The sequence below is a fragment of the Dermacentor albipictus genome, chromosome 1 (genome assembly GCF_038994185.2).
Source record: "Dermacentor albipictus isolate Rhodes 1998 colony chromosome 1, USDA_Dalb.pri_finalv2, whole genome shotgun sequence".
Lineage (NCBI taxonomy): Eukaryota > Metazoa > Arthropoda > Arachnida > Ixodida > Ixodidae > Dermacentor > Dermacentor albipictus.
Window position 1 is genome coordinate 301,712,360 of NC_091821.1, and position 27,437 is coordinate 301,739,796.

The 27,437-nt window shown below is 47.8% G+C and overlaps 1 protein-coding gene across 10 annotated transcripts in view; it reads right to left on the reverse strand.

Annotated features, from left to right (window-relative positions):
- LOC135920875 (retinol dehydrogenase 12-like) overlaps nt 1-27,437 on the reverse strand; it is a 361,370-nt gene that overhangs the window by 177,364 nt on the left and 156,569 nt on the right. Inside the window, exon 1 of one of the 10 annotated variants that reach the window (XM_065455122.2) lies at nt 21,429-21,802. The exons of 3 other annotated variants lie outside the window; for them this stretch is intronic. The gene's annotated coding sequence lies outside the window, so the exon portion shown is untranslated. Of the gene's footprint in view, nt 1-21,428; nt 21,809-27,437 lie in introns of those variants that run through there. 6 more of the 10 variants (XM_065455129.2, XM_065455127.2, XM_065455128.2 and 3 more) reach the window with 6 other exon arrangements.

The following is a 27,437-nucleotide window of genomic DNA, read 5'->3' on the forward strand; positions in this document are numbered from 1 at the left end:
AAGTTCTGCCAGTTCTATTCTAGCTGTAGGGTTAGAGGCTTTCATACATTGGCGTTTCTTGATCAGATCTTTCGTCAAGAAACGCCAATGTATAAAACGGGCGGTGACAAATAATCACCAAGCCTGCTTGATTTAGTCAGGTATGGTATGCATGTTTTTTATAAAGTATTTTTGTATGCATCTCCTTAATCTTTTTTTTTTGCTTCAAAATCTGTCTTGTACCGCTAGCTATGGCTATAAGAGATCCGGTCGTATCAATCTCTTCCCTGCGTTTTTCCCCACAGATACTGCATACGTCCCTTGCTTATCTCGACTGCTGACCGGTTGACGCCAATAATTAGCAGAACAGCGCCCCCTTCCGAAGGCGGCCGTCACATATCGGCAGTATCGTTTGGCTTCAGGCTCCTGTGGCGCCTGAGATATCGATGCTCTAGCTACGCTCTTCCTCCTCAGCGCCATCTTGAGAAGCCTCGCCATTGTACCGCCGCAACTATCAGGTCAACGATCGAAAATGGCTGCTTGTAATCCCTCACCATTTGCGCTCCTACTTTGTACGTATTTCCACGCCGACGCGCAAAAAGCTCATGCTGGCGTATTGAAAAACTTATGACAGACTTCGCCAGCGATTCTACTGGCGTGGAATGTTCGCGAGTACATTTCTTCCCGCACTGCGTGGCAGCGGCATCTCCTTACCACACACGTGGCCAGCTTCAATATTTGCCGTGCCCTGGTTGTACATTTGATCGAGGTGGTACAGACCTCTACGGGTCCCTTTCTTGCACTCCTGCAGGTAACCGGTGGACTATTGTGGCTGTTTAACACGATATGCCGAAATTGCCGCTCTGCGTAACCCTGCTGCCTCGTGATGCTGCTCATCCCTCTTGTGCAGCTTCGCCACGCGAGCTGATGACTGGGCCTTTCCCCCTCAAGTCATCCAGGAGTTTCTGACTGAATGTAATACTACTCGTCGCACCATTACAAACTATCATGCCCAAAATAACGGACAGGCGGAGCGCTTTAAGCGAACTCTGGGTTACATGCTCTCGATGTACACAGCCTCCGACCTTTCAAACTACCATGCGGTGCTCCCTTTCTTGACATACGCGCGCAATGCAGCTTGCGAGGGGAAACCATCCTATCGCAGGCGGTGCTCGGGAATTCCATATGGAGGCAAGCCGGAAGACTCTTGATGCCATTCCTCCGTTCACATGCTTCCGAACACCGCCCAGCTTCTGAACTATTGCAGAGTGCCGAAGAATGCCGCCAACTAGCGCGCTCTTCTACATCAGTGAACGCAAGGGATTCAGAAAGAACGAGCCAGCTCACACCTTAGCCGGTGGCTCGTTCGTGTAGGTTTGGATCGCGTGTCAAACTGCTGACCTCTCCTCGAAAATTGCCACTAAATATCATGGTCCGTATCGGATGATCGAATGGACGTCTCCGGTCAACTACATCGTCGAGCCAACTAGACTCGAGTGTCTAGTTGGCTCGGACGTGATATTGTTGACCAAAGCAGCAACTTATCATCTACGAAATACATTTCGGCGCTAAACAGCGATGTACATCGCTAGTATCACTAAAACAGACATTCTATCTTCCGTTGCAGATATACATTTTGACGCGATTAGCTTGAATAAGTTAGTCACGCTCGAACGTGTTAGGGCGCGTGTTATCCATTTTACGTCTTTTGTCCGGTGCTCTCGTAGCTTAAAGGGACACTAAAGCGAAACAATAAATCAGTTAAGACTCATAAAGCGTTGCTTGAGAACCTTGCAGGCAGTCATTTCAAAATAATAGTTTGATTATTACACGAGAAAATGAAGGTCTAATTATCAGTATTTGAATTTCGCGCGGAAACCCCGATGCCGGTATGTCAGTGTGACGTCAGTGATTGCAAAGTATGTTTGCACATTAGGGCCGCGTTGGCTGAGTAAAGGTTCCCGAAGCTTGCCATGCTTAATATTTGGTTCCTTTAGAACACAATGTAGTCAATCTGTGCCGATATATATTTAAGTAGGTCCTAGAAGATGCCATCAAAATCCATGACGTCACAGCGACCAGGTGCGGGAACTTCAAGGAGGCGTCGCCATCCGTCTTTCGTTCTTGCGCTTTTTCTGGTTTACCAAGCATCTTATCGTGGTAAGAGTGGTGTTTTTGGTGTCATAGAAATGTAAATTACTGATGCGGAAGGAATTATTTTTCTCTTTAGTGTCCCTTTAAAGGAACACTAAAGGGAGATGTTGAGTCAACGTGCACTGTTAAAACGCCCTTCCGGCAACCTTGCCGTGCCTGTTAACAGAAAATCACGTCTGAGGGGTCAGCCTACCATTAGCGCAATTCAAATCTCCCGCTGCCCAATCGAGGAGTGGTGACGTTGCATACGCCAGCACCGCCGTTTACTGATGTCGTTGTGTAAAATGGCACCCGACAGACGTCGCTACAGTTTCTTACGCAAAACGAAAACACGCAGCCATAGAGAAACTAAGCGGATATAGGGCGTTGGGATTCGCCGTTGCAGCTGATGTTGGTCAAGTGGCGTGAACCGTCCGGGCATGCCGCGACATTACGCGTGGACGTGAAAGTTTCCGCTACACGCGGTTAGTGTGACTTTGGCGAGCGAGCAAATTCTGCGCAGCACTACGCGATACTGAAACGTGAAAACGCGGGCTGCGCAGAGTCGAGCGATAACGAAACCTTTCGATCGCCCGCGTCGTGGTCAAGGGTAACGTCATTGAGTTACTTTCTCTACAAATCGAGTACAACTGGACAAGTAGCATTTTCTTCCGTCTTATAATGCAATGCAATGATCTGTATATTTCGAGTGGTTGAATACTAGCGACAGAATTATACTGAGGATTGCCAGCACCATCGAGCTAGTGTGTGAATGTTCCGGGTGAGTGGCAAATCGTGTTCTGCATATACGTCGATTTCTCGATTACTAAAGCTGTGTTCGCGATAATATTGACGCTTTAGAGGTGATCGAGCATTAACCTATTCCTTAAGTTTTACTTAATATTAGCCTATAGTTAAGGTTTTCTAAACAATTTATCGTGACCTTCCATCCTGCAGCCTGAACCGTACTTCGTCCTAATAATAATCTACTGTGGAGACATAAGCGACGCAGGTCAATTTGTGGGCTGCTACGGGGCCAGAGTGCTTGTTCCAAACGTAGCATCTAGCTGCCTTTGCAAGCCTACTGCAGAGAAGCGCGATCCACCACCATGCCCCGCATGCTATTTTTATTGCTTGCAAAAGAAAACGAGTGTGAGCCTCAAAGAGACGCGTAGTGGCACGACACCCACTGCGAGCAAAGCCGGTCACGATGCACGAGAATGCGGAAAAGGCTCCGAAATGTCTCAGCTATTTTTTGCTGAAAGGCACGTGCACATCGCTTCCGCACTGCAGGCCGGTGTTACACGCGAACGTATGGCACAGAGCTTCAAGCGAGCACTGCGGGCGTTTCACGTACAACGTAGACAAAATGAATGGGTGCGCTTCTTGCGCTCGACGGGAACATCAAATCCTTCGTACGGCGTACACAGCGTGTTTCATCTACGCAGCGAGGTGGCACGAGGCATTGCGCACGCGATTACTGCGTAGTTAGATCAGGCACCCTCAGGTGAGCTCATGTAGGGCTTTCAGGAAAGGATCACGGAACTCTGCCGCAAACATTGAGGCACATTGGTTTCAATAAAGACAATAGAAAATCATGCGTATACACACCAAAATGCACTTAGATGCGTACCACAAGACATCATTTCTGGCACATTTTCGCCGCTTGCGGTCTCTGTATCCATCACTGAACGTGTGATGACCGTGCTGCAATTTCGGCTAAAATTCCCTCCATGTGATTGCCGAATAGTGCTAGGCTCCATCGAACACCTTTTGTAGATGGAACTAACGTAGCCCTTGATCGAAGAGACATTGACAATCCGTGTCAGTTTACATCAATGGCATTAGTGCCAACAACACTGTCAGATGCCAATATCGTTGGCTTGGAATAACAAGAGATACAACTAAGATCGTTTATGTAACTTGTAAAGACAGATGCCAAACAATTGAGCTGTAAGGTACTCCTATACACTTTATTACAGCATAGGCCGCTCCACGTCATTTAGATGATCGCATTTAATGAGTATAGTTATCAAAATGCGGTGTTCCTTACTTGTCAAAATGCAGTGGTGATTAAGCTCATGGAGGTCTCTACACCTTCATCAACTTAAGAACCACTGTATTATTGAACACCGTTTTTCCTAAGTTTTCTTATTCATACTTCACAATGCCTTTTTAAAGCTTAGAAAAACAAGGTATTGCCCGTAATGCGAAGGAAAAAACATACTGCGCATTATGGAAAAAAAAGACATAGTACGCAGTAAGCCTTCCACTGCTTCGTGTGGTGTTGGTTCGAATGAATATTCGCAGGATGCGAGCGAACAATTTCCTTCCAGAGAAAAAGTGCGAGTCGTATTCGTTTCTGGAAGTTGCGACTCCTTGAGGTAAAGTGGAAAGAGCCAGCTTTTCTTTCTCCTCTTACCTGACTTAGCCACTGGCCTCGACGAAAACATCCTTTAGGCTTCTAGCTGCTCGATTCACTCGGCTTTTAAATTTATATTTGCACCACCACGTTAATACTGTTACGTAGGAAGACGCAGACGACAAGCTATATACAAGGATATTTACAAGAAAATACGCCGCACTTGGCCAAGAGGCAACAGCACGCGCTAGCCTGTAATCGTCGTCGTCGTCGGCGTCTTCACACTGCTCGCCTCTTCGTCCTCGCAAATACTGTTCCGTAGCACTGCCCCCGGTGTGTGTGTGTGAAAACTTTTATTGTACAGAGGTCCGGAAGCTCGACTTCTCAAGCCAAGGCGGGCCGCTCCCACGTTGGCACTGTCAGGCCAAGCCTTTCAGCGACATCATGGGCCCTCTGGACTGCCCTTAGTTGGTCCTGAAACAATGGGCTTTGAATCCTTTTCTCCCACTGTGTCCATTCTTCAACGAGGTTGGGGAGAGTCGCGGGACACCCCGCCAGCATATGTCTGATTCCAATGATGCCATTACAATCATTGCATTCCATCTTAATCTCCCTCTCTGGATATATTTTATTAATGGTGTACGGTGTGGGATATGTACCCGTTTGCAATAAGCGCAGTGAGACTGCCTGAGCCCTGTTCAGTTTTGAATGTGGCAATGGGAATTGTCGGCGTCCTAAATAGTAATGTTTGGTAACATCATTGTATGTTAGTAAATGATCTCTGGATTCCCTCGCTTGATGGTGAACGGCTCGGTTGTGACTGTCACGGTTAGCAAGTCCTCGTGCCAAGTCATGAGCAACCTCATTGAGGTTTACCCGAGTCTCGTCCACTTTCCCCATATGCGCAGGAAACCATCGGATTTCAGTTGTCATAATCACAATGTTTTCAAAAAGTTTAGCTGCAACTCCAGCTACGTAGCCTTTGTCAAAACACTTTACAGCGGTTTTCGAATCACTGTAAATGAAGGCCCACTTATTACTCCTGATGGCTAGAGCAATTGCCGCTTGTTCCGCCACCGTGGGGTCCTTGGTAAAAATTGTGAGAGCGTCTTGCACCTTCCCTTGATAATTTGATACAATGGCCGTATAGGCTTCTTTACCGTTCACCCAGGCGGCATCAACTATAGCTGCCAGTTGGTTCTGCTGCTCTATTTCCTTCAAGAGTGCTTTAGCTCTTGCCTTTCTCCTTTCGACATTATATTCTGGATGCATGTTTCTGGGGAGAGGGTTGGTTCTGATCTTGCTCCTAACTTCAGTCATTAATTCTACTTCAGCCTCTATTGGACTCCTCGATGTATTCAGTTCTGCACCTATTGCCTGTAATATGTTCCTGCCAGCTCGTGACTTTGTCAATCTTTCGTGTTGCGCTAGCTGTTGGGCCTCCGCAATTTCTTGCATTGTATTGTGCACCCCTAGACTCATGAGTTTGTCGGTTGCAGCGTTACTGGGTATACCTAGGGCTACTTTAACGAGCTTCCTGAGCATCACATTAAGTTTGTTAAGTTCTGCCTGCTTCCATTTGAATAATCCAGCCACATAAGTGAAGTGACAGAGAGCAAAGGCATGTATTATCCTCAAAGCGCTGTCTTCTCCCAGGCCTCTGTGTCTATTGGTAATTCTCCTTAGTAACCTAATGACCTCATCTGTTTTATTCGAGATATGTTGTATTGTTCTGTAGTTAGTATTGTTTCCGTCTATGTGATACCCAAGAACCTTGATTTTTTCAACTAGCCTGATTGCGGATCCTTCATGAGTATATAAGCACACTTTAGGCTCATCTTCCGGAATGTAACCTCTTGGTTTACGACCCTTTCTGCAATGTTTAATGACTAAGAGTTCTGATTTGGCTGCCGAGCATTTCAACCCCATGGCTTTCAGTGTGTTCTCTACAACGTATAAACTTTCCTGTAATCTGTTCTCTGTCTGTCCTATATTGCCCTTGGCACTCCATATGGTTATGTCGTCTGCATATATCACATAACGTATACCCTCAATTTTCTCCAGATTTCTTGCAACCTTGGACATTGCTAAATTGAATAGCATGGGTGAGAGCACAGCCCCTTGTGGAGTGCCCCTATTTCCCAAATTCTTAGCTTCTGATTTAAGCTCACCCAGTATGAGTTGTGCAGTTCTATTTCTAAGAAAGTCCTTAATCATGTTAAAAAGTCTCTTACCCAAACCCATCTCCGAGAGAACGTCAAGTATTGCCTTATGCTTTATACGATCAAAAGCTTTTTCCACATCCAATCCCAAAAGAGCTTTCGTATGCGCTGGGCTAGCCTGTATAAGTTGATGTTTGATCAGCAGCATAGCATCCTGAGTTGACAGCCCTGGACGAAAGCCGATCAAGTTGTATGGGAGGATCTCGTTCTGCTCAACGTATTTCGTGAGTCGATTTAGGATGACATGTTCCATAGCTTTGCCTAGACATGACGTTAAGGAAATAGGACGGAGGTTGTCTAGAGTAAGTTGTTTGCCTGGCTTTGGTATGAGGATAGTATTGGCCACCCTCCATTCCTCTGAGTATACCCCTTTTCTCCAACATTCATTGAAGTGTTCAGTTAGATAATAGATTGATGCATCATCTAGATTTCTTAACATCTTGTTAGTTATTCCGTCAGGTCCAGCCGCCGATCTACCATTAAGACTGTGAAGAGCGGCCCTCACTTCACTCTCAGTGAAGTCCCGGTCAAGTTCTTCACATATGCCTCCCGTATACTCGGGGCTCTCCTCTCCTTCGTTTGGTTGTTTAAGTGGGAGATATTTGGCTGCGAGACTATCCATGATATCCCTCTCTGTTTTATCTTGGCTTTCCTGATGAACCAACTTAGCTATAGCTGTTCTCTTGCTTGTCCTTATTTCATTCTCGTTGAGCAAGTGCTTGAGGAGGTTCCAGCTACCTCCATGTTTGAGTCTACCATCAGCCGAATTACAGATCTCATCCCACTGTTGCTTCACGAGGGTCTTCGAATGATCATCAATTTCTCTGTTTAATTGCGCTATTTTTTTTCTTAGCTATTTGCGCTAATTGCTATTGCTAATTGCGCTAATTGCTTAGCTAATTGCGCTATTTTTTTTCTAGTGGCGTGCACAACATCACTAGATGCCAGAGTTGAGGACGAGGTTGAACTCACAGGAGCAATTTTTTATGTCACAGGTGTCACCTGGCGCAGCACGCAGTAGGGCCCCGTGTATCGCGAAAGGAGCTTTTCTGAAAGTCCGACGTGACGAGGGGGCGACCACATGAGCACGAGCGCACCAGACGAAAACTGTACGTCACGGTGGCGGGCGTTGCACTGACGCTGCTGAGTGGCTTGCGAGGCCGTCGGTCGAGCACGGGCAAGCTGGCGTGCATGGTTGGCGAGGGCGATGGCGTCGCGCGCATATTCGCTTGCTGAGATCACAGCAGGAGGAAGTGCCGTGTCAAGGGGCAAGGTCGGTTCGCGACCGTACAGTAGATCAAATGGAGAAAATCCGGCGGTGTCGTGCCGGGAAGAATTATAGGCAAATGTGACGTGGGGAAGGGCAATGTCCCAGTCGTGGTGGTCCTTGGAAACGTACTTGGACAGCATATCGGTAAGAGTATGGTTTAACCACTCTGTCAGGCCATTGGTTTGAGGATGGTATGAGGTAGTCAGCTTGTCTTGAGTGGAGCAGGAACGCACAATGTCGGCGATGACTTTCAAGAGGAAGTTACGCCCACGGTCAGTAAGCAGCTGTCGCGGGGCGCCATGAAGTAAGATAATGTCACGCAAGAGAAAGTCCGCGACGTCAGTGGCGCAACTGGTAGGGAGAGCCCGCGTGATAGCGTATCGGGTGGCGTAATCAGTTGCGATGGCTACCCATTTTTTCCCAGAGGATGACGTGGGAAAGGGACCGAGGAGGTCTAATCCAGCACGAAAGGACGGTTCCACAGGGACGGTGATCGGCTGGAAATGGCCTGCAGGTAGCATCTGAGGTGTTTTCCGACGCTGGCAGGGATCACATGCAGCAACATAGCGTCGGACGGAGTGAGCGAGACCAGGCCAACAGGAGCGTAAGCGGACGCGTTCGTACGTGCGGGTTACCCCAAGATGTCCTGCACTGGGTGATGCGTGCATACATCATGGGTGCGTCATGCAATTTAAAGAGCACAGTGTGACGTAGATGTTCTGGCACGAAAAGAAGAAGATCAGATGCGTCAGGGAGGAAGTTCCTTCGGTACAGAATGCCGCCCTGGAGGACATATCGGCGAACGGATGCGTCGGTATAGGTGTTGAGCACAGACGCTCGGTGAGTGCTCGCAGCGATAGGTCTCGGTACTGCTCATCGACGATGTTAGCGAAGGCAGACACACAGAAAATGCCGCTGGCGGTACTACTGTCGGCGTCGTGAGGCTCGTCTACCGGGTAGCGAAACAGGCAGTCAGCGTCCTTGTGTAGTCGGCCAGATTTGTAGGTGACAGAATACGAATATTTTTGGAGGCGTAAGGCCCAGTGACCAAGTCTTCCTGTAGGATCTTTCAGTGAGCATAACCAGCAAAGCGCGTGATCGTCTGTGGCAAGGGAAAAAGGTCGGCCATATAAGTATGGGCGGAAATTCGCAACCGCCCAAACTAGGGCCAGACACTCACGCTCAGTGATGGAATAGTTGCGCTCCGAGGGTGAGACGAGCCCACTGGCGTAAGCGATAACAGCGTCGTTGCTGCGCTGGCGCTGTGCCAGTACTGCGCCAACTCCGGGACCACTGTCATCAGTACGGACTTCGGTAGGCGCAGAAGGATCGAAATGGGTCAGAACGGGAGGCGTTGTGAGAAGGTCGATTAGATGCGAGAATGCAGAGGCCTCGCTATCGCCCCACTGGAAAGGGGCGTTTTTTTCAAAAGCTCGGTTAGTGGTCGGGCTATGGCCGCGAAATTTTTCACGAAACGGCGGAAGTACGAACAAAGGCCGATGAAGATGCACACATCCTTGAGACACTTCGGAACAGCGAAGTGCATAACAGCCTGAATCTTGCCTGGGTCCGGTTGCAGTCCGTTCGCGTCAACGAGATGCCCAAGGGCGGTAATCTGGCGACGTCCGAATTGGTAGTGCGATGCGTTGAGTTGCAGACCGGCTCGACGAAAAACGTCCAGGACTGCTGAGAGGCGCTCGAGGTGCGTCGAACGTTGGGGAGAATACTATAACGTCGTCCAAGTAGCAAAGGCACGTGGACCATTTGAAACCGTGAAGAAGGGAGTCCATCATGCGTTCAAAAGTAGCAGGGGCGTTACATTGACCAAAAGGCATAACTTTGACTAGATAAAGACCATCGGTTGTTACAAAAGGAGTCTTCTCCCTGTCGAGATCGTCCACGGCAATCTGCAGTAGCCGAAGCGAAGGTTAATAGAGGAGAAATAGCGAGCACTGTGGAGACAGTCAAGGGCGTCATCAATCCGAGGTAGGGGATACACGTCCTTTTTGGTAACCCTGTTAAGGTGCCGATATTCCACGCCAAAATGCCATGAGCCATCCTTCTTTTTTTACCAGTACAGCAGGTGACGCCCATGGATTAAATGACGGCTCAATAGTGTTCTTGGCAAGCATGTTGTGAATTTCTGCGTGACTAACTTGACGCTCAGCCGGTGACACTCGATACGGGCGGCGATGAATAGGAGGGGCATCGCCCGTATTAATGCGATATTTAACAGCTGTAGTTTGGGCCAATGGACGATCATTAAAGTAAAAAATGTCATGGAAGGAAAGCAGAACGCGGTAGAGCTCACGAGCGTACCCGGATGACATGTCGGGCGCAATTATTTTCTGTAAGTCAGCGATGGTAGAAGTTGCCGACTGCGATAGTAGAGGAGGAGCGGCTGAATTGCCATCTACTGTAATAGATGCTACTGAGTGATCCTCGAATGAGCAAAGCTGGGCCAGAGACATCCTGCGTGGCAGCGCTTGTGTCGTCAAGCTAAAATTGACCACTGGCAGGCAGAAGCAATTCGCCGTAATAGATAAAACGGTATGAGGTACTGTGATCCCGTGTGTAAGGAGGACATCTTGCACAGGAGCCGCGATATAGTGACCGTCGGGTTCTGGTGGAGATGACACTAAGTCAACGTAAGTCAGTGCCGAAGGTGGCAAGCGAACGAAGTCGGCGGAACTGAGGCGACGGGGGTGTGGTTCAGCGGGACCAGAACAGGCAGGTCAAGGCAGAGAGTACTGGCGGAACAATCGATGAGAGGAGAATGTGCGGAGAGGAAGTCTACGCCGAGGATAAAGTCGTGGGGACAGTGGGCGATGACTGTGTATAGCACGATAGTGGAGCGATGCTTAAGCGAATTCCAACTGGTGAGGTCATCTTCGTGCGTCTGAAACGGAACTCGAGGTCTGCCACCGAGGTAATAGACTACGTTGGCGAGCATGATAGTAGGGTCCCACCGGTTATTGCGGCTAACGTGTTCCTACAGGCTGATCCAGTCCTCGACGTCTTCCCCATTTTTGCACGAGAATACGCCAGGATCAAGGGGAGTGGGGAGAGCGATATAGGTCGTCGAAGTGGCAGCAGGTGTCGGAGGCTGCGGAGTCGAGTTGTCGCCGGGAGCCACGAAGAAGGCTCGACGTACCGTCCACTGCGAAGCTCCGTGACGAGGTACAGGAAACGTCCACCTCCACCAGATATGTTACGTAGGCAGACGCAGACGGAAAGCTATATACAAGTATATTTGCAAGGAAATACGCCACACTTGGCGAAGAGGCAACAGCTCGCGCTAGCCTCTAATCGTCGTCGTCGTCTCCATACTGCTCGCCTCTTCATCATCGCAAATACTGCTCCGTAGCAATACGTCTGAAGCTATTATATATGAGAACAAGACGACGTTAGCACCATCGAGTGACAAGTCGAGGCCGGCCTGCACGTATTTTAGACCTACCGAGCACGTTATCAACATTTGGTAAACTCTTGTTTTTCGCTATCATTAAAAACGTAGGAAGAAGCTGAGTGCTATACGGTTAACGAAGACGAAGTATACACGCTCAATTATTGTCATTAGATGTAGAAAAATAAAAGGTAATTCAGGACTGTCTGCGCAACTGCGAAGGCGCGACGTGCTAGAAGGCGCGGACGACAGCTTTCTCTGTCCAGCATGTCGAGCGAGCCAATCAAGACAGCTGCCGCCACAGTTAGCGCACTCTCCAGGGTCCGTATTATCTCATGTAGGTGTAGCATCGGCGGGCTGGCTGAGAGCAATGTGCAAAAAGCATTTGAGAAAGGGCAATATGGCAGTGTGCGAACTCTTGCACGTGCATGACGTTCTGGTAATATAATTTTTAACTTACACACAGAAACGTTGCCAATTGAAACATACCTTCGCAAAACGGACATTTTCGTTTCGTCGATTGATCAGTGTCAGTAACACTTCATTTGGGCCTAGTTGGTACATAACTCTGAACTAAACGTAACAGCGCAAATACCTAAGGCGGTGTTTCAAGGTGTTTGCGCTGTTACGTTTAGTTCAGGATTGAGTGTCACCTTGGTAACCCACCTGAAACTAGTAAACACTGCTTTATTGACTGTATTGACCGCATTGACTGTAAAGGTGTAATTCTGTTCCGGGATGTTCTCCATAGAATGTTTGCATTAAGAGTTTGATCTAAATCCTCACGGTATCCGATATATTTTTGTACTGTGTGATGAAGTACCACCTGCTATCTATTTGCCAATGTCCTGTTATGCTTATGGAAAGCTCGTATGCAAGACTCAATTGCAGAAAGAATATTTTACTCGACTATGCCAACTCATCTGTCTTGGCGTAGGCAAATTGAGGAATAGCAGCGTGACCTTCAGCGGCCACTTTCTAAGCAATAAAATAATCTATTGGCACACAGAAAATGGTGATAGGCTTCTAGGATATCCGTCTAGCTCGACTTAGTATTTTCTTTAGTGCACCTTTAAAAACAGCACAGTTCAAGTGGTGTATGAAGATACCTGCGTCAAATATTCTAATGTTGATATACACTAATATTCCGCGTATAACATCTCCTCGAATCGATCTCCGTATAAGTGCGATCCCTCGCGTTTCTATCATATTTCTCAGACGGCCGACGGAGGAACATTTCTGCTGAGAATTGTGTGCGTGTATTTCTTGCGCATTATTTTCCTTCTCGGCGCCTGTTCCTTGCGTAACAGTCGACGTCTGCCCAACGATGCAGCCGCAGCGTCGCGGGCCATCCATCAACTGTACGGAGACGCAGGAGATCGGCAGTCGTCGGTCTCCAGCAGCGAAAGTAAGCGCCGTGGCTTCCACGCAAGCAGCCATCCCCTCAGAACAGCCACGCAAATCACGCCCTCCAGGCTGCAGCTGGCCCGAACGATATCCCGGGTCACCACGGTGTGCGCGAGGAGGACACCCTGAAACTCATGCGCAGCCTCGTGGCTAATAGGGCGACATACAGTTTGCTCTATCAACGACTTACAAGAGGTGAACAGGACCACTTAGGTTCCATGCTTCGTAAGGCCTATAAGGAGGCACTCAAGCTGCCCTAAGGCACGAGCAAGCTCCTAGCTCGTTAAAACAGACGTTTGGGCGAGCTGGTAAGACATATTTGAAACAGAACAGCGCGGTATTCACGGGGACAAGCAGGGAGAAACGACGAGCGCTCGTCCGTGTCGTTTCTCCCTGCTTGTCCCCGTGAACACCGCGCTGTTCTGTTTCAAAAAGCATTGGGTCTGCACGACATCTGTGCAGAGCTTTGCGAAGCGCAACTCGCCACGCAGCTGCGGCGATCTTGCGCAACGGGCCGCGCTCTGCTCCGGCGCAATATGGGCCCCCGATTAAATCAGGGCCGACGGGAAGCCAGAGTGGAAGCCCTCGAACGAGAGTACGGGCACGAAAGCACCGCATGATATATGCCGCCAACTACGACGTCACGTATACCGAGGCAGTAATCACAGTTCTGGGCAACACACTCCGAAAACGTACCAACGCCTCCGTCCGATGCCACAACATCACAGAGGTGGAAGAAACAGTCACTGCGGTAGCTCTCTCCCACGGCTACAAACAGCAACGGCCGCTCACAGTTCTTACGGACTCCGGAGCTGCAAGGGCGCATCAGCCAACCTGCCCTCTGCATCAACGCGTCAGGCACTGGCGAGCATCTAAATACACGCTATGAACTATAGGTGTCCCCAGAAATATACTCCGTTACATACATAGAAGTCAACGCTGTGGAGGCTACGGAGACTTGCAGTGGCTTCGCACTTGCATGTAGTACAATGTTCTTGGACCGCGATTGGGCGCTGTTCTTTATAGAGGCTCAGTATTGATTGAAAAAAGCTTTAATCCTTAGAAACAAACACACTGCTGTACACGGCTGCTAATGCATTATATTAGATCATTTTTTTGTTCTTCTTTTCGGGTTTCTTATTTGCAAGCCGTCGCGAGGAGCCTCACGCGCATACTCGCTCGAGCGAACGCCGTTCGCACGCAGCGAAGCATGGACCAAACGCACGGAGTGATAACTTTCCTTTCGTTTCATTTCACTTCCTTTATTTTACCCTCAAGGTACATAGTACATTATAGAGGGGAGGGGCTAAGAGAATACACAGAAAACAGCGGTAAAAGTAACTCAAACAAAATAAATAACAGCAGTAATAATTCCAAATATTGAGTCGACATCCGATGATAACAAACAGGTACAAAAGATACAAATACAAATGTGATGTACACAATGGTAAAGAGGTTCGAAAAACACATTATGTACAGTGGATTTACAAAATGCTATGTTAACTTTTTGATAAAGATGCTGATGAAAACACTGCAATAGAGAAAGGTACATACACATAGGCAAGACAAACGGTAAGTATATTACAAAAGTTTGTTTTCAAATGCGTTTCTAAACATAAGTGGATTAATTATACCTGTTAATGAAGGCGATAAGCTGTTATAGTCTTTGCTAGCCATTGGCAAGAATGAATTCGCGCCCATGATAGTATTGAAATGCGATATGCTAACTTTCTGATTATGATCACTGCAAGAAGAAATGAAAGAGGCTGGCCTGATCCAGAGTGTGGAAAAAAGGTGTTATGATTATAGATATTGTGAAAAAGACAAATGCATGGGTGTTTTCGGCGGTCGGATAAGAGGGGCAGGTTTAATAAACATTTCATGTGTTTTACACTTGCTGTCCGATTGAAGTTACTTAAAATGAAACGGGCTGGACAGTTTTGTATAGCTTCCAGCGTGTGTATTAGTGTTGAATGCCACAGATCCCATATTGATGAAGCATACTCAAGTTGCGAGCGAACGTAAGTGGTTTACAGTAATTGTTTTAATGATGGTGGTCCATGAGAAAAATTTCGGCGCAGGTGCCCTAAAGTGCGGCTAGCTTTGGACACTATAATATGAATATGCGATTTCCAAGACTAATTTTTAGTTATGGTCACTCCTAAATTACAATACGAGGCCACACATTCGAGTGATATATTAGTGAGAGAAGAATTAGGAGAACTAGAGTTAGTACGAGAAATCCTCATAGTGTTGCACATCTTAATGTTAAGTTACATTTTCCATGTACACCAACAATCAGTTATATTATTTAAGTCAGTTTGCAGAGCTGTTGCATCGCAGTCATTGGAAATTTTGCGGTACATAACACAATCGTCTGCAAGTAAACCTATCTTTGATGAAATATTAATAGGTAAGTCATTAATATATATAAGAAACAAAAGTGGGCCCAGGACAGATCCTTGAGGGACGCCTGAGCCGACAGGGGCTAAATAGGAATTAGGTTCATTAGCAGAAACAAACTGAACGCGTGATGTAAGAAAGTTACAGATCCAATTAAGTAGTCTAGGGTCCATGTTTAAATTCTTAGTTTGTGTAAGAGCAGAACATGACGCACCTTGTCAAATGCCTTAGCGAAATCCAAAAATACACAGTCCGTCGTGAAGCCTGCGTCAAGGTTAGAGTGTCAATCGTTTGTAAATGTTAGAAGCTGTGTTTCGCAAGAGAAGTTTTTTCTAAACCCATGCTGGTGAGGAGTAAAGAAATTATTGTCGTCAAGGAAGTTAATGAGAAGCGTGTAAATTACATGTTTCATAATTTTACAAGGTAGTGAGGTAAGAGAAATTGGTCTATAATTAAAAGGATTATGAGTGTCACCTGATTTGTGTATGGGAATGATATTTCCTGTTTTCCGATCTAGCGGAAGCATGCCAGAGTTACATGATTGCGAGAGTAGATATTGCAATATGATAGACGAATATTTAACTGTGCTAATTAAGAAATCGGTGGTCATTTTACCGACACCGCAGGAAGAAGTAATTTTCAAATTTTCGGTTATTTTTTTAAAAATTCCTGTTGCATCAAATATAATAGGGTCCATAGGAGGAAAGTTACAGCCCTGTAGGACGGGACGTTCGTTGTTAGGTGCGCGAGACGAAAATGATTAAACAAACGCGCTGTTCAAGACGTCTGCGCGAAGATAGCTGGAAACCTGACTACCAGACTGTGTTCATGCAATCTTATTTTCACGTTTGCATTTTAGTACGCTCCAAAAGCGCTTTAGATTGGTTTTTAGTAGTAATGGCAGGGTTTTGCTAAAAAATGTTTGCCTAATATTTTTAGCAGTAATTGAGTAGTTAGAGGCAGCATTTTTACATGCAAGCCAATGTGCAGGCTTTTTCGTCCGTTTAGCGTTGCGAAAAAGGAGTCTCTTCCTATTTGACAGCATATTAAGGAACCTGTTATACCAGGGGGCTTGATTATGAGAATAAATGCGCTGGAGTGGAACATGCTGACGGTATAATTCTAAAATTTTATTCTTGAACATACACAAATTTATTTCAACTGATTGTTCAAAAAACTGCAGTAAGAAGTCGTCAAGACATGAACAAAAACTTCAGTTTATGGCAGAAAAATTGGCTCTTTTGAAGTGTCTGATTGTCTTCAGTTGTTTGCATTGATACTGATGGGGGAACGTGAGCATGAAGTTAAAAATGTCGTGATCACTGAGACCAGGTAAGTGAGTTATTTATGAGACGTCGTCGGGTAAGGATGTGAGCACCAGATCAAGTAATGAGGTTGAGTGCCGAGTTATTCGCGTTGGTGACATGACCAGTTGTGAGAAACCGAAGTCAGAACAAAGTGTAATGAACTCATTACATTCAGTAGATGAGGGGTCAGAAAACTGATTGATGTTGGACCTTACGATGTTTGGAAAATTAAAGTCGCCCATTAGATATATTGGCACTCCAGGACAGCGTATTGTTGTCTGGTTGATGTTGTCATACAGGTCATTGCAAAAAGACAAAGGACTTGAGGGTGATCGGTAACAAGTTCCTGTTAGTATTTTTTTTTAATTTCATTGTAAGGCAGCATCAGATGATTTCTAAATCGGACCGAACTCCTTGCGCAGCTTCCACAGCAGTGACTGCTATGTCTGGAACACAGCACAGTTTCTCCATGACTGAAAGAGCACAGGCATTGCGCGGTGGTCGCAATGCTTCCGCATTTATCCACCTAGGGATAACTAAGTGCGCCTTGAATTTCTATCTACAGGTATGTAAAGAACATGATGATCACCCTCTCCTTTTTTTGTTTCTGATGCGGAAGCATCAAATGGCCCACTGAGCGAAGTTGCCGGCATCAGCAAAACGGCGCCTCAATTCCCGCTGGCTGCGCCTCGACGGGGCACGGCGGCCGACACCTGCCGCTTCGATCGAGTCGAAACAATGCGTGTTCATTCCAGTCTCCTGATGCCAAGTTTGTTTCACCGCCGACGCAAGCATCGGGCGTTGACCCACAGCGTTGCCTCAACAGCCCAATCAAATGCCCTCTTAGTTTATAGGAGGTCACTTTTCTTTCAAAACGAACATCATTGCCTAGATTGAGCGGTTTTTCGTTTGTAATTGGCTGCCAGAACTCCAGGAGGCCAAGTGGAGGGGGTTTCGATGGGGACGAGACAGCGCACTCAAAATAGATAACCGGATGAAGAGTATGGTACCGGCGTCTACGATTGGTCCGTTTTCCCTTACTTAGCTTGCGGTGGCTGGTCGAAAATTGCGGCGGCGTGCAACGGATCCGAAGGTTAAGAATGCCGCTGAAGCGGATTCTCAGCAAGGAAAACTTCGCAGAGCGAGGTCGTAAACGTGTTGAAAGTGCTCGAAAACGTTACACGTCCACGCAGAAAGCTTTATTATACACAAATAACCAATGCTCTCCGGCAGGTGCGGGTAGTCAGTGCCTGAGCGATCGGCGGCAGCCATCATTTATTCCTTTCGGAACGGGCCAGCCAGCGGCTCTTGAAAAAAAAAAAAAAAAGCCGCTTTGTTCGTCATAATAATGCATCCTTATAGCGCACACATCATGGTGACGCGGTGAGTTTTCGGGGTTTTGTGACGTCGCATGACAGGCAGATGAAGTCGGTCCAATCAAGCGTAATCGGTGTGTACACGCCATATCAGATGGGGAGCTATCGCGGTTCTCATGGCATCGCGTGACAGACAGGCGAAGTGGCGGTGGCCCCCAAAAGTTTTTGACCAATCGCGGAGGGCTGGTTGCAGAACTGGAGTAGAAAAGTTTGGAATGCCTTTACGTTATAGCGCTGAGGAAGCAGTAATGGCCACCAAGGCCGGCAGGCACGCGCGCTAGCTAAGCCCAGTAGGGGTGGAAGAGAGAGATACGGACCACGCACCGGCTTCCGAGAGAGAGGGTGACATGGCATCGCGGCGATGCCCTCTCCCTCAGCTGGCGCGCTTTGCTCCGTCGAGGTGCGCGCGTGACGTGACGTCGTACGCAGCCAATTGAGGTGCCGTTTCGCTGCTACAGGCATTTCGCTCAATGGGCCATTTGACGCTTTCGTATCAAAACGTACCATGCATTGGGTGCACAGTAAAGAAACCCAGGTGGTCAAACTTACTCCGGAGTTTCCTAATATGGTGTTCATCATAATCATATCTTAGTTATGGCGCGTAAAATAATAAATCTGAGAATGTACTTTTCATCTGTTATTGGAAGATTGTATTGGAAGATGCACCAGAAAGCAATCGTCTCGTCGTGATTTTTTTTCATACAAACCGTTTTTATTTATCCAAAGAAATTGGTGGTGACATCCTGTTGCATATTCCGGCATGCTGCGTCCCGTATTTGGTTTTAGTTTCATCCCACCGTATTCGTAATGCACTTCGCCGGTGCTTATCTTCGTCCGTGACGACGAACTGGCGTAGCTAAAATCAGGGTGGGTTTCCTTGCAAGCTGACGGCAAGAACACGGCTCGACCACTTACGTACAGCTTCACAAGCATCTGACTTTATGCGGGAAGACTCACGAAAATCGTTATGTATGAATTTTGAAAAGGACTTAAAGAAATGTGCAGTATAAATGTGCAAGGAGTGCTTCGGGAGGATGTAGCAAGCTGACAGTCTAACGGTAGGACAAACACAAAATATTATGGCGTCGCAAGTACAAGGAATAAAATATTGATCAGAGATAGCTATCCTGTGGATGTAGAAGAAGCTCTTGAAGCGTGGCGAACAAGAAAGATGATGAGGTGTTGTCTCTAGGTAAAGGAAAGCCAAGCAACCAACCAACCAGCTGTAACCATCTTTGTTGTCGTTGCCCCTCGTTTCCGGGTACACACTGAAACCCCTTGTGCGAACAGTTTCCCTAACAACTTGAAGCGCCGAGTCTTGCGAGCAAGAGAAACGCTAAGTACGCGTTACCGGGATGTGGGAAATGTCCTCGACTGTCGCGCACTCGGTGTACACGTTTTAACGATAAATGCAACGACTCCGTCAGCTTTGTCTGCCATAGATTGCGCTGTTCCAGCGAGTTGTGTCATAGCTTGCGCGTTCCAGAATCCACGGCAGCGCTATTTATTGGCCTGCTTAGAACGCATCAGCGCTTCGAGTATAACGACGTCATAAGGCATATAACTCCATTCATGTTGATTCACAAATGTTTCCAACGAGATACAGTGCTATCTCTGCCTGGAAGATGCCATCCAACGTTATCGTGTTTGCTGCGACACATAGCGGACTGCATGTCATATGCCTTCAAGTACGAATGGAGTGGCGGTCACTTTCGATACCGTAAACGAGGCTAGCGCGGTGATCGGTTCCAATATAGTCTAGCTTATCGCGTCACTTGATATTCTGGATGATGTGCGCTCATTCAGACTATTGCATATTGCATTCATGAATTTCCATTGGAGGCTGCTTGGAAGGCAGAAAAGGCTCTGTGATGTCCTTGTGTCTTACGCAGAGTGGCCTGCTATGCACGCGAGCCCGTCGCGCATGTATGTAGCTTGTTTCTTCGTTTGCATCGAAAAAAAAGGCATGCCAAGGTAGCATTGACCCAGTCATGGAAGACGACAGTGTCAATTTCGGTGGCCGAAAAGACTGGATACTCATACATGCCACACAGCGATCCTGTGCCGGTCGCACTGATGAGTTGACGAGACAAACGTGCCCGCCGTTATTCCTTCCATTTAGAACGAAGTGATACAAATTTTTGTGCGCTGTAGCATGCACGACATGGAAATATGTGGCGGTCTGCGAAGAGAGCCACATATATGAAATATTACTGAATTAATTCCGTGGATACTTTACAGCTAAAGAACAGATATCTTTGAAACGTCGACAGGTGCACAACAGATACCAAAAGTAGGACCAGAAAAAGAGAAAAAAAAGGTTTCCTGCAGCCGTACACACAAGATCACAAAGCACGTCTCCTTTAAGATCTCGTTTGGAAAAGTATCGAATAAGAAGAAATTATTGTTCACTGTGAAGGATCTGAAAACTCTGCTAATGTTTAGCTATTGTAGGAGCAACACCTTTGTGGTAATTAATGTCGTTATATGCTGTTTTTTATGCTCTGTGCTGTTATTTCTTTTGTTACCTCTGGCAACTATATATATATATATATATATATATATATATATATATATATATATATATATATATATATATATATATATATATATATATATTGACCAATCGCGGAGGGTTGCTTACAGAACTGGAGTAGAAAAGTTTGGAATGCCTTTACGTTATAGCGCTGAGGAAGCAGTAACGGCCACCAAGGCCGTTACTGCTTCACTCATATCACTTCACTCACCACTTCACCACTTCACTCAAATCATATCATCCGCGTGCCTACGCCCAGCGCAGGGCAAAGGCCTCTCCCATACATCTCCAACCTCGGTCATGTGCTAATTATGGCCATGTTGTCCCTGCACACTTCTTAATCTCATCCGCCCACCTAACTTTCTGCCGCCCCCTGCTACGGTTCACGCCTCTTGGAATCCAGTCCGTAACCCTTAATGACCATCGGTTATCTTCCCACCTCACTACTTGTCCTGCCCATGCCCATTCTTTTTCTAGATTTCAACTAAGATGTCATTAACTCGCGTTTGTTTCCTCACCCAATCTGCTCTTTTCCTATCCCTTAACGTTACACCCATCGTTCTTCTTTCTATAGCTCGTTGCGTCGTCCTGAATTTCAGTAGAACCTTTTTCGTAAGCCTCCAGCTTTCTGCCCCATGGATGAGTACTGGTAAGACAAAGCTGTCATACACTTTTATTTTGTGGGGTAATGGCAACCTGCTGTTCATGCTCTTAGAATGCCTGCCAAACGTACCCACACTATATATATATATATATATATATATATATATATATATATATATATATATATATATATATATATATATATATATATATATAATATGTTGTGCTAGAAGTAGTGCGTGAAGAGAACACTACATACCATAACAAACAAAACATACAACTACGACTTAACACACTTAATATATGACTACTACATATCACCGCCCACTTTTGTTATTTTCTATCAAGTTTCTTGTTTGCGTAGCATAGCATTACGGCTTGTGTTAGTAATTGAAATCATAAGCAAAACAGCACTCGTACTCACACTCTCGTGCAACGACGCCTGTGCTAGCTCGAAGCCAGAAAACGCCGATACAGGTGACCTGCAGAGACCAGGAAGCACGGCTCGCGTCGCCCTTCTGTCCAGCAGAGACTGACGTCCTCCGTGACGGTCGAAGCGAGGCACCGATGACGCGCAGCGTTTGCCGGCGCACATGAGAGACCAGCGGTCAGGGCACGCAACGTGTGCAGCTGAGGCCGCCGCTGAAACCCAAGGTCCGCGCGTCGTCGCAGCAAACCGAGTCAATATTCAGCCACACTGCGATGTGCGGCAAGTGTCGCGTTCGCCGATCTCGGCGGTGCACGAGCGTCGTCTCACGTGGCGCGCTCTTCCTGCAGTGGGGCCCCGTTTTCTTTTTCCGGGGTCCAGCGGCGGGAAGTCCCCTCGCGTCGACTCCGCCTCGACGAGTTCGCCCGCTCTTTCCTCCTCCGTGGATTTGGCCCCGAAACACGGCCCCATGGGAAGGTCGCTTACGGGGACGAAGAAAGTGCAGCCCAGAGTGAACGCAAAAGTGACTGCGCTGCTCGTACGTATACTGAGAGGCAGGTGACGCAATGCCCGCTTTTCGATGTCACGTACGTACGATCTCAACACGAGGCCCCTAAAGGGGTCTCTCGCTCGCGCATAGCGAGAGACCGGTGTTTCTAAATGTAGAAATACCAACTCCCGCGGTGTGCTTTCTGTGTTACGTGCAAGGTTGCGACGTTGCTGCAGCTGTCGTTAGCCCGAACGACAGAGCCGGCGAAAGATGGAACCCGTTGCATTTCATTTATTGTACCCTCAGGGCAAGCATTAAAGATGGGAGTGGTTACAAAGCATACGTAAAAAAAAGAAAGAAAAAGAAATCGAGTTCGTTGCCATCAGAGTGCAGCGTCCAATGCGCTGCGACAGATTCGCGAGATAATAAGCAGCACAGATAATTAGCAGCAAAGATAATTAGCAGCACTCGCGACCTTGTCGGACACGCCATACTCTCTTCTGCTGCCACTCGTTGAGTCACGCATTTGTTTTTGCAGTTAACGCATAGACGGTACCAAAAGTAATGCTCCGCTTCACCTGCCTCGTTTAGCTAGAGCGTATATAGAGAGCATGCCCATTATTGTGTATGCCCCAGCTTAAGCGCATGCCGCTTATGGCGCTATCTGATGCAACGACACGACTCTTCTGTGCGTTAGCGACCTTTGACTACACGTCCCTCGTGCGGCGGCATTCAGAGGAATTTGAAGAGTGTTCTTGCAGAGCAGGGCGCGTGTCCTCCGTGGTTCTTGACATTGCCTTTGCCGCGCAGTATCGCGGCGGTTGAGTTTCGTTGCGACAGTATTTTGTCAGCCCATACTTGTATATCGAAAATTTAGTGCCGGTCGCACCCGTCGCTACCAACGGATTGCACATGGGCTGTCGGCAGACAAAAGCGCAGCACGTCCTAGTCTCCCAAACAGATAGTGCCATCCGTATCGACTTTAAGAATAATCTAAACAAGGAAAAATAACATTGTCAAAATTTGGACATCCCCATAACTACATCAATTGCGATCCTATAATATGGATTTGAAATATATAGCGCTTTACCTTTTGAATGACCAGTAACGTTAGACACATCGCCTTGTATTGTCTCTTAGCAATACATTTCAAGTGGCATTAAAATTGTTACAGACGAGGTGTTTAGTGGAGAACCAGATGAATCTGGTTGATAGGCGCGTTTTGAACAGTCCCGAGGCAGCTTGGCTCACGTCGTTCTCTTCTTCTTCCACCTCGTTGTCTGCGCGGCAGACGAAGGGTTTCTTCAACTACGTCCGCGGTAAACTGTCGCCCACGATCGCCGATTACTATGCGAGGAAGTCCATGTCGGAGCATAACGGGAGCCAGCAAGAAGATAGAAACTTCTATAGCTGTGGCCGATGGCAACGCGGTGGTCTCACAATAGCGGGTAAGGTGATCTACGCAAACGATAGCCCAACGATTGCCCTTGGAATATCGCGAGAAAGGGCCCAGAAGATCTCTCTATACCAACTTGCTCAAAGGTGACGCTAGAAGGGGGAACCGGTTGAAGCAGGCCGTGTGGCGCTTGTGGCGGACGCTTGTAGCGCTGGCATTGAGAGCAGCTGGCGACGTACCGTTCGATATCTTTCCGCATCATAGGCCAGTAAAAACGTTCTTGAGCCCGGTAGAGTGTACATGTCAAACCAAGATGACCGGAAGTTGGGTCATCGTGCATGGCGTGTAATAGTTGGTGCCGAAGGTTCTTGGGGACAACTAAAAGGTAGCGTGCACCGGTGGTCGAGTAGCTCTTCTTATACAGCGCGCCACCATCCCGTAGGCGAAAGCGACTGCCTGCAGGTGACTCCTGTGCTGCCGTGAAGAGTGGTTGTAAGCTCTCGTCCTTGTGCTGCTCGGATATGACGGTACCCATATCCGGAAATTCCTGGGACACAAAAGCGATGTATTCATCAAAGTTGTGCGCATCACATTCAGTTGTTTGAAGTGGCATCCGAGAGAGACAATCAGCGTCTGCATGTCACCAGCCACTTTTGTAGCAAATAACGAAATCGTATTCCTGTAGACGGAGAGCCCAGCGCACTAGTCGTCCTGAGGGGTCCCGCAGATTCACAAGCCAGCATAGCGAATGATGATCTGTTATCACAGTGAAGGGGCGCCCGTAGAGGTACGAACGAAGCCGTTGCACTGCGAAGACGACCACCAAACACTCTTGTTCGGTGACTGTGTAGTTGCGCTCGGAGCGGCTCAAGGACCGGCTAGCGTAAGAGATCATGTTCTCACTGTCGCCAACACGCTGAACTAGCATAGCGCCGATGCCTACGCCACTGGCATCGGTGTGAATCTCACTTGGTGATAAAGGATCAAAGTGGTGAAGAATTGGTTGGGATGTCAACCGGAACTTGAGCTGGCGAAACGATGAGTCACATTCTGCAGTCCACTCAAAGGGAATGCCTTTTTTGAGAAGGCGTGTAAGGGGATGAGCCATGTCAGCAAGCCGGGGAATGCATCGGCGAAAGTAAGAGCATAAGCCCAAGAAACTTCGTAACTGCTTGACAGAGTTGGGTACCTTAAATGTTTCTACGGCCGCAGTCTTTTGTGGATCTGGTTCGGATGCCTTTTTTAGCGACCAGATGTCCTGGCACAAGAGTTTGTCGTTCCCCAAAACGGCATTTTATTTTAATTGAGCACAAGACCCGCATTCTCCAAACAGTTCAAGACCAAGTCTAAACGTTTGTTGTGCTCACTAGACGTTCGCCCGAAGATCACAACGTCGTCTAAGTAGCACATGCAAACTTCCCATTTTAAGCCGCGTAATATCGTGTCCATGAACCTTTCGAACGTTGCGGGTGCGTTACACAACCCGAAAGGCATCACATTAAACACAAATAATCCGTCGGGCGTTACAAATGCTGTCTTTTCCCTGTCGTCCTTGTGCATAGGAATTTGACAGTAGCCGGACCTTAAAGGGAAGCTGAAGAGTATGTCCAATTCAATAAGACGCTCATATACGGATGCGGGAACCTTATAAACCATGAAGGTAAAATTTTGTTGGGGGAGGGGGTTCACTTAGGAGCGATGCAATCGTCGGTTAAAATTGCGCTGTAGCTCCGCTCCCCGTCGAGCGCCGCACGTAGCTGCTGACGCTGACGATGCGAGCGGAGACCGGAAACCGCGGCTTAGTGACGTCAACACTGGTGTTCCGCTCCTTCGCAGTCTCCGCGACCGTGCCTGACCGGGCTTATTTCTGCGTGCGTGCCGTCCTAATCTGCTTCGCTCGACCCTACATTCCTTTATTTGTGTGTATATAGGAGGGGTAGTTGACGTGCGCAGCATCAATTGAACTTGTAGGCCGATCATGCCGGCGTTCTGTGCAGCCTACGCTTGCACGAACACCAGCGGCCGCGACGATGTTCCGATGTTCCATTAGTTCCTGCAAGGCAAGAAGCTTTCAGCTAAGTGGGAGGCTGCTGTGAAGCGAAACAACTTCAAGCACTCAAGAACAAGTGTTGTGCTGTAACCACTTCCGTGACGATTACTACCGGAGTTTATCAATAATGCGTGCTTTGGGTTCTCCTAAAAAAAAAATTTGTTAGCACGCTGAACGGAAGGTGCATGTTTATCGCCAACCCTTGACGCAGGTTTCATCGCCAAGCGCCGCGAATTTTCTGTTCGCACGTGTGTTGTGAAACAGCCTGCATGCACCTACCATAACGCAGTGCAAGCGTAAAGTTTGCATGTGTTGGAAAGCCTGCTCGCGCCAAGACGCTGCAAACCCCCTTCTCTAGCACACATAAGAAACCGACCATCTCACGTAGCCGACGGAATTCGCCGGTTACGAGTAGCGTGCGGATGGCGCGCTGATGAAGGTTCTATACTACATGTCCTACAACAGCCGGTAAACGTTTCCCGCGTTTAAACCGTCTGTGTAGATTTTCGACAGCTTTGGGGCAGCGCGCAAATGCTGGAAATCGCATCACCGCTTACGTTCCACGAGGAGGCATGCAGGAACATAACACTACAGTTGTTTGCCCGGAAACGTACTCACTGGAACGCTGAATGCAGCTTAGCAAAAAACATACTCGCCAAAGAACATTTCCAACACAAGAAGATACTAACACTTCGCCTTCGTTCGCGTGGAAAGCAGTGCTTCCACCAGCATTTTTTGCTTCTTGGAGAGGCCCGTTCTTCGCAATCGGCCTGTACAGTCGCCCAAATCTTTAACTGGTGTGCGGGAGCGGCGACTTTTCCGGGCGTCAGCGCCGTATGACGCGGCGAGGCTGGAAACAGCCTAGTAGACGATGGGCCCAGCTGAGCGCGCTTTGTCCGCATGCGCTTAGCCTCAGACTGTTTCCAGCCTCGCCCCGTCAAACGGCGCTGACGCACGGAAAAGTCGCAGCTCCCGCACACCAGTTAAAGATTTGGGCGACTGTACATGTAGTATGTAGAAGTATGTACGTACGTGTAGTATGTACAAGTATAAACCCCTTACAAGTGATCTTGCACGCGACAGCGACAGCGCTGCAAGCGAGGCGATGGCTGTCGCGTTCATTCGTCGTCTGCAAGCCGAACCATTGTTGACGTCACAAGGCGCGTCAGCTGGGCGTGTCTGCTGCTGCACTTTTCGTCGAAATAAAATATTTTCGCGCTTTCTTTCACTCAATTTCGATGCGATATTCGAATTCAGAGGGTTGAAAACCACGGCGTACTGCTCTTCACTATATTTTTCTGGAAAACCTTTCAGCTTCCCTTTAAATCAATAAAGGAAAAGTAAGATACCGCGAAGACAGTCGATGGCGTCGTCAATTCGTGGGAGCGGATATACATCTTTCTTAGTAACGGCGTTTAGGTGACGATAATCAACGCAGGACCACCACGTACCGCCTTTCTTCTTCACAAATATCACGGGGGCTGCCCAAGGACTAGATGATTCTCGAATGACGCCTTTGCATAGCATTTCTTGGACTTGATCGCTGATTATCTTACGTTCTGACGGGGACACACGACAGGGCTTTTGGCGGATTGGCTGGGCAGCTCCTGTGTTGATGCGGTGGCGAGTTCTGGACGCAGAAATTGATGGCGGGCCGTCGTGCTGCGTAAAGTCGAATACCGAGGTGTTTTTTTGTAAACATGGCCATCAACACTCGACGCTCGTGATCACTAAGTGATTTATCAATCATGGAGTGTATCTTCGGGCTCCCGGGGCTCGAGGCACTGGTTGCTCCTCCATCGGGTAGCTCTGTGAGTGCTGCCACCGATGCGGGCGAGTCTTCCTGAAACGTGGCAATCTTTAGGACTTGAGGTAGCACTGCCGCTTCAGTGGAACAGTTTAGCGCCCACAGCCCCGCGAATCCATTAGTCACTGAGACCACGCAGTGCGGAACTAACACGTTCTTTTTGAGGCAATTCTGATGTACAGGTTCCACTGCAGCATCGAACGAGATAGGAGTCGGAGATGATCAGGCGACGGCAACACGCATCACGGATAAGACGGGCACAA